Source organism: Gorilla gorilla, chromosome 15 (genome assembly GCF_029281585.2).
Source record: "Gorilla gorilla gorilla isolate KB3781 chromosome 15, NHGRI_mGorGor1-v2.1_pri, whole genome shotgun sequence".
Taxonomy (NCBI): domain Eukaryota; kingdom Metazoa; phylum Chordata; class Mammalia; order Primates; family Hominidae; genus Gorilla; species Gorilla gorilla.
The window spans coordinates 99,593,331-99,599,330 of NC_073239.2; the positions used below are offsets into that span (position 1 = coordinate 99,593,331).

The window sequence follows — 6,000 nt, forward strand, 5'->3', positions numbered from 1 at the left end:
CATTGTTACAAAATATTTTCCTGTAACAAATATTTCAACCTCATTTCTCTCATTTCTTCAGTAAAAATGTTGTATTCTTTCTCGAGTAGAGTGAACTCTCATGTAGTCTGGTTTCTATCCTCAGATATTTTCTGACTTCATGGTAATAGGTGTTATTCACATTAAATGAGTATAGATGTAGATTAACATCTACATCTATAGAATATATGTAGAATAACAGCTGACCACACTTAGAAAATAGGAAGTACATAATAACGGTTGGTTATCATTGTCAAGTACTGACATTTTTTGCCAGTCCTTTTGATCTGGCATTGGGGGACTGATACAGATTCATTTTCCACAGTCAGCTGATGGGAGGAATCTTACAGTGTGTTGCTTCCCATGAGAGAGAGAAGTCTCTTATTAAAGATCATGAATAGTATAGCCACATGTTGGAAAATAAAAAAAAAGTCAACTAAGGAATTTTTAATTCCAAGTGATTCTTATATTTTTATGTATTATATACATCCTATATATTTTAATATGTAATATATGATATATAAAATATATAATATGTACATATAATATATTTTATATATGATATATAAAAATATATATGATATATGTATTTGATATATATATGATTTTTTATATACAATTTATATATATGATATATATAAAAATCATGTGTGTATTATATATTTTATATAATTATATTTTCCATGTCCCCATCAAGCTATGTAATTTGTATTTCCTTAATTTTTTTGCTACATTTACTTTGGAGGTTTGGGTTCCTAGTAGTCAATCTAAACTGTTTCCATTTGGCTAAAGGAAGTTTTAATTTTATTTTATTGGCCAAGAAATATACCATGTTTACACAAACCAAATTGTTCTTGTGTAGGATCTCCAACACAAGCATGAGGATAACAAGATTGTAACTGTAGTAATACTACCCTTACCTGAATGTGAGTCTACTTCAGTTCAAGGACCATTCTAAATACACCTCCTAACTTATAACCCAATAAAAATATGCATATCCAGAACTACATAGAATGAGAAAATAGAGTTCATATTTTATTGGGTATTCATTGAATTTTCTTTCACTCAACATTTCTTACAGGGGTCACAGGGCCTAGATGCTACCCTAGATGAGAAAGAGTCCAATGGTTATCAACAAGTTCTGAAAGGCAAGGCCTGAGGTACTGAAAATTATATTACTCAAAGCTGAAGGCAGCAAATCTGTTCATGTTTACACAGTTGGGAAAGTGGACTTGTGTTTTTTACAAGCAAACCAGTGACCAGCCAATGGCAGGAGACCTTCCCCACCCCTAAAGGTGATGCTCACCTACCTTCATGGGTAAAAGGAAGCTCTGGCTCGAATTCCTCATGTCAGTATTCATGTGTGATGCCACCCAACGTGATTCAGAGAAGAAAATTCTCAGTGTGTTCCCCAGAGGTGATTACGTGAGAATAAAGCACGGCCTGATTTTTTTTCTTGTTCACAGGGGAAAAAAAAGAAAAGAATGTAGAATTTCTGATGTGGTATTGTTTCGACCTTGGAGAGTGTCCATATGAGACACATGTGTGGTATACAAAACACCTTTAAGATTTAATCAGAATTATATATCTTTCCAAATTAAATTGATTGCTCCCTCAAACTCTTATACATCATACCTGTATCACTTTTTTTTCTTTTTTCTTTTTTTTCGAGACGGAGTCTTGCTCTGTCACCCTGGCTAAAGTGCCATTGTGCGATCTCGGCTTACTGCAATGTCCACCTCCTGGGTTCAAGCGATTCTCCTGTCTCAGCCTCCCGAGTAGCTGGGATTACAGTCCATGCCGCCACTTCTGGGTAATTTTTTGTATTTTAGTAGAGACAGGGTTTCATCATGTTGGCCAGGCTGGTCTGGAACTCCTGAGTTCAGGCAATCGGCCTGGCTCGGCCTCGCAAAGTTCTGGGATTACAGGCATGAGCCCCTGCACCCGGCCCCTGTATCACTTATTTAAGCACTTACAATTCTATCTTTATAGATAAAGATGTATATATTATATATTTATATAATATAATTATATTTTCCATGTAGTCTATTTTGTATCTTTTATTGTATTTGTTGTTTCTGGATGAAACCCAAAAGCTCCTGTGAGTAAAATGTGGATGGCGGACATTTCTTCTATCATCCAGTTAAATGCAGAGTTGGTGCTTCATTTACTTTCTACAACCTTTGAAGTTGAATTGTTTCCTTTGAGAAGTCTTGGATTTTGATTCCTTCTTATTTTCCCAAAGTAAATAAGGGTCATTTCTTTTTCATTAACCCTCTTTAATATTATCTTATTATTCTTGGGTAAGAAAGAGCAGTCAAATGCACATACTTTAAATTTATGTTTAAAAAATTGAGATACTGACATACAAATCAGTTGTAGCATCAGGGAATCCAAATTAAAAGGCTGAAATAATGGTGGTGAGGAGTAAGAGTAGAAGTATTTAGGTCAATGAGGAGTGGTATGGGAAAAAAGATTTACACTCTATTACTGTCTTTCACGTCAGCAATTGTGCCGTTAACAGCAAGTATTAAAAAAAAAAACTGCAAACAGAAAAATAATTCTGGCAATGAGACATACAAATTACAGTAACATGATATAATCAGAGCTCCTGATTTGTATCCCAGTAAACCACAATATCATAGTATTAGTTCAAAGGGCACAATTAGTCTTTTTTTCCCCAAGTATGAATAGCATTGACAGTTTGTGTATAAGCGTTGCCATTAACATTTTCTCACGTACAAGATGCCATCTTAAAGTCAGACTTCCTCCTGTCTGCACATGATATAGCTAGCCACGCAGGGATATGGATGGCTATAGGCAGAAACCCACAGAGTTTCAGGTAACCAGGCAATTTCAGTGTGTACATTTATAAAGAGTTTGTTAAATTTGATGTGATAAATAACAGTTTAGTCTAATCCTTCTATAAATTTATATATTTATGTATGTATGTTTAGTGTGATTCTAAAACTAAAACACACACACATTCATTTTTATTGCAGCATTCTTAAATTCATGAAAGTAAGTTGTATTTCACTTTTTAATGTAATCTTAACCAGGAAATCAAAGGAACTTGAGGAAACTGTGCTAGAAATCCTGAACTCAAAATGTGAAGACACGGAACTTATAATATGAAGACCTAGACTCCGATTGCATTCTAGTTTATTAACTGCACAATGTGAGATGAATCATTTTTTTCTGAACTTCAGTACTTTCATCCGTAAAAGAGAACTCATATTTTGTGTTGTCATGCGAGCAGATGTTTAGTACTTGAGAAAACAAACTCTAATGTTGTACACATGGAAAAAATCACAGTCTAAAACAATTCTGACATTTTTCCTCCAGGCACAGCATTCAACAGATATTGAGGGTCCCCTGACTGCCGTGATACATGCTGAACACTAGAAATAAAAGGATGAATATGTCACACATTGCAGTATATACTTCATTATCTGATATGTACAAAAGAATGTATATATGCAAATACACAAATACAAATATTTGTACTCATGCATAACACCCCAAAATATTAACAGTCATCATGGTGATGTTAAACTTCTTTGTTCAGGCTTTATTTCCTAAATTTTATATAATATGCATGCCTCATTTTAAGTTTTAGAATCACACTAAACAAAATAATTATAATTTATTAATAATTTACTAGGATAATTTTATGTCACAAAGAAATTCACAGCATATTTGAACTCATTTTTACAACAGGAATTTCTAAGAAGCTTCATTCTTTTTTCCTTCCTATCACAAACAAGTCAATATTTTATTTCCTCATCTTTAAAATTAAAAAAATAAAAGTACCTCCTAGGGCAGCTTGTAGTCCACAAAGTTCTATGCAAATGTTTGTTCTTCTGTTTTCATTGTTACTATTATTGAGAGAGTGACTTCATTGTTTCTAAGAGAAGATTAGGAAAATGTATATGTATTTTTCTTTATGTGAAGTCTTCATGGAGAAAATGGCATTTGAATTTTACTTCGATCAGGAGGGCATGGGTGTTATGGAAGCCAATAGTGGAAAATAAAGATTGAATGGAAGTTGGGGTGGTCTCACCCAGGGCGCTGGACACCAGATGAAAGGTTGCACATCGCAGCCTTTGCTAAGGGAGAGTCAGCTTTCAGCAAGCAATGGTTCAGAGCATCTCAAAGAAGCATTCCCTGGCTCTTTAACCCCAAAGGAGAAATGATATTCTTTTATTTGAACTTATGGGACACTACTAATATGCTATTTTTAAAAAAGGAAAAATGAAGCCTTTCTTGATACCTGCTCCACCCCTGAGGACACAAGACCAGTTCATTTACATGTCCTGGAGTCACTTGCACGCATCACGGTGCACACTCCTGTGAGGCTTGCCCAGGACAGCATGGGAACGCTACCTATGGGCACCTGGTTCAGGAGCCCTCAGATGTAGCCCGCACACCTAGTTTGAAAGCCCCACAATGGTTTACACAGCAGCGATGGCATGGAACCTGATGGTAGGGATGAAATGAACTCTATACTATCAGTTAACCATCATTATTTACCATCATCTCTACCACCATTAAGTTAACCCTTGCTTTAAGCAACTACTACTGTTAAAAGACTAATTTCCTTAAATTGGCAAGATGTAAATAATTTCAAAACTTATATTAGCACAGATTTTCTGAAAAACAACTGGAAAACATTGTATATACATACATGCACGTGTACAGAATCCTAAAATCTTAAAGTAACTGAATTTGGACCCAGTATTTTTATCTCTAGGTCATTTACACTAAGAAAATAATTAGCTGCTTGTACACAAATTTTAATCAAAACATTTTTATATTGTTTATAATGTTAAAAAAGTATAAAACCCCTAAATTGATGGCTATCAATCGGGCTGTATTGGCACTTTAGGTGAGCAGTTCTTCATTTGTGTGCCTGGCCTGTGTATCAGGAGATTTTACATTCCTTTCATTCATCCATGAAATTCCAGAAATGTGCCTACATCAACCTTTGTAACAACCAGGAACACTCCACCGACACATATTTCTATCCCCTTAGGAGAATAATATTAGCCTTGTTTGAGAAGCTGTAGTCTAAACATGTGTAATGGGGCATTAGTTAAATAAATGTTGGTATATTCATTTATGAAACACTTATAATGTGTTTTAAAAGGTTATTTCTAGACTTAGGAGTATAGTTGGTATTATAATTTATAATACACATACAGAGACACATATACTCATGCACAAACATATTGGGATTTTACTTAGATGCTTCCAAGTACTCAATAACACACACAAGCAAGGTAGTTCATTTTTCTGATGTGTCAAGAGGTGTGTGGTTGATAGTCTTGGTATCTTTTATCAGCCAACAATATTCTGTGGTTTCTTCCTTAAGGTCGCAAGACAATTTCTCTCATTTTGGGAATCATATCTTTATTCCAAGAAAGAAAGAAGAAGAAAGACAAAAGGTAAAATGTCAAACAGATTTACTTTTTTTTCAAATCCCATCAGGCAGATCTGTGTCACATGATTACATATACTTACAAGCAAGTCTTGGGGGTTGAATCCTTGTAAAAAGCCCATTGGCAACCCAAACAAAATTAATATTTTGTTACATCAGAAGAAAAGGATCCTTGAAATAGGAAAAGCTACCACCAGTGCCTGCAACTGTACATAAACATCCAATCATGTTTCTGTTTGCTTTTATAGCCATTGGTCTTTTTCTATAATTTTCATGTTTCTCTCTTAATTGTACAAGCATAGCACACATTGTACTTCCTCCCTAACATTGACTTTCCCTCTTCTGTAATGGTTACACATAGAAAAGTCTTGGCTAAAAGAAGCAATTTTTACTCATTAAAAAGAAATTGTATGTAAGCACCAGGAAAGATGGAAGATGTGCATTACAGGAGAAGGATGTAGAAGGACCTAGGTGCAAAGAAAGAAAACAGACCATCTCAAGTAATATGAGGAGGGAAATGCCTGGCAGTAGGGGTGAGAATT

The 6,000-nt window shown here is 34.7% G+C and overlaps 1 long non-coding RNA gene across 1 annotated transcript in view; it reads left to right on the forward strand.

The window, feature by feature from the left end:
- LOC115930578 (uncharacterized) overlaps nucleotides 1–1,178 on the forward strand; it is a 52,849-nt gene extending 51,671 nt beyond the window's left edge. Inside the window, exon 4 of the long non-coding RNA XR_004067208.3 lies at nucleotides 1,100–1,178. This is a non-coding gene — a long non-coding RNA (uncharacterized lncRNA). The remainder of the gene's footprint in view (nucleotides 1–1,099) is intronic.
- Nucleotides 1,179–6,000: the final 4,822 nt, after the last annotated feature.